The sequence below is a fragment of the Lactuca sativa genome, chromosome 2, assembly GCF_002870075.4.
Source record: "Lactuca sativa cultivar Salinas chromosome 2, Lsat_Salinas_v11, whole genome shotgun sequence".
Classification (NCBI taxonomy): Eukaryota; Viridiplantae; Streptophyta; class Magnoliopsida; order Asterales; family Asteraceae; genus Lactuca; species Lactuca sativa.
In genome coordinates, this window is record NC_056624.2 from 48,068,584 (window position 1) to 48,070,390 (window position 1,807).

Here is a 1,807-nt window from a genome sequence, read left to right on the forward strand (position 1 = left end):
GGTGCTAACAAATTGTCAATGGTTTTGATTAGTGGAGGGGTCCTCAAGAATTCCTAGATTACTAGTAATGTGTCTTAAGAATTCGACTCTTCTAATCTAAGACTCATATTTAGAGAACCATACGCAATGCTTCCCTGATCGTAATGTTTCCATGGTTTGTTGTAGATGCTCTTTAAGATTTCCTTCTTACTACGAGAGTAGATAAGTAAGTCATTTACAAGGACAATGACGAACTTATCCAAGTAAGAATTGTGTACCCTATTCATTAAGTTCATGAATACTACGGGCGTATTGGTCCTATCCGAGGGGCATCACTACGGACTCGTAGTGTCCGTATCGAGTTTGGAAGATTGTCCTTGGGACATCCTTCCCAAACACTCATAACTAGTGATATTCGGATCTTGGGTACATTTCTGAAATTCACTTCGTTCCTTGCGGTTGGTCAACCAATTCATCTGTGCGAGGCAGAAGGTAATGATTTCTAATGGAAGTCCTATCGAGGTCTGCACCATGAGGACTTCCAAAGGTGTTACCCATCCTAGTACTTCTCTCGCCCAAGTATGCTTAACTGCGGAGTTCTGATGGGATGCGATGCATTAGTGCTGGTATGATCACACCCGCTGAAGTCTATCTTCTTGAAGAATAAGACCGGAGCTCTCCAAGGTGAGGAGTTGGGTCTTCTCATACTATTGTTGAGTAGTCATTAATCTGTCTGAACGGTTCTTGTATCTCCGTGTGTCTTAGACTGTAGGTTGATTTGGTTACCGGAGTCGTATTGGGTTCTTAGTTTTTCGCATGGCGATGCGATTACTCATTGTCTTGGGCAGTATCCGTCCTGAAGTTCATATTAGAAGTCATACATGGTTCATCAATAGCAGTCTCGTGTATACGAGTCGTATATAATTAAGATTGAAAAGGTAGTCGAATAACTGATTCTTCTTTAAGCTCACATCCCAACGAGGAAAAGAATTTAAAGTGGAATCATCAATTCTAAACATGTAGAACCTTGATTATATACCACCCCTCTATATACATTCTTCAGCGATAGATCAACCGTATGGATCTTTGGATTGAACTTGACGTACTGTACGAGTGGTACTTCGGGGAGGTTTGCTGAGGTTTCATCGGAAAGGATAAGAAATATGAGGTACTTTATGCATGAGTACTTCGGGGTTCCGAAATGATGGCTTTGCTAGAAAGGTGATTTCAGAGAAAGAGATGTGCGCACGAAACTGGTATTTTGCGAATCAAATTGACTCAAGTTGTATGATAATATCGGACATACTTGAAAGTAAAGACACTAGATTTGAACATAAAGGCGTTACAGACCAAACACAACAGTGCAACTTTTAACGGAGTTACAGTACTTCAGAGTAACTACAGGAATGTTGCTGCGAATAAGGTATACCACAAAAGGCAAGTATACGTAGCACGAGGGTCCCTTAACTGACGGGATCTCGCAAAAGATAAGACTCGAGTTGCACTAGTTTTAAACATGTTTTATGGGTCTGTTACAACGAAACGCCTTTACTACATTAACGTGGGTCCGGAGTAGTCTCTCCTGCGGCAGTGATCCTTAGTATTCTCCCATCTGAGCCGAAGTTCTTTGTTATTGGACAATCCTTCTTGAAGTGCCCTATCTCACTGCACTGGTGACATGTCTGGCTAGTACTAGCATTGGTGGTGGGAGTGAGGTGTCGAGTCAGAGTTATGTGGATATGGGTGTTTTCTTTGTTCATCCACTTTGAAAATTTCCTTTTATGGGGTCCACTTTTACCATTACTATGATGTACAGGGCTGATCCCGA

General features: G+C 41.7%; 1 pseudogene; it reads right to left on the reverse strand.

Annotated features, from left to right (window-relative positions):
- Positions 1-500: 500 nt before the first annotated feature.
- LOC111876993 (5S ribosomal RNA) lies at positions 501-619 on the reverse strand (annotated as a pseudogene).
- Between the last annotated feature and the right edge of the window lie 1,188 nt (positions 620-1,807).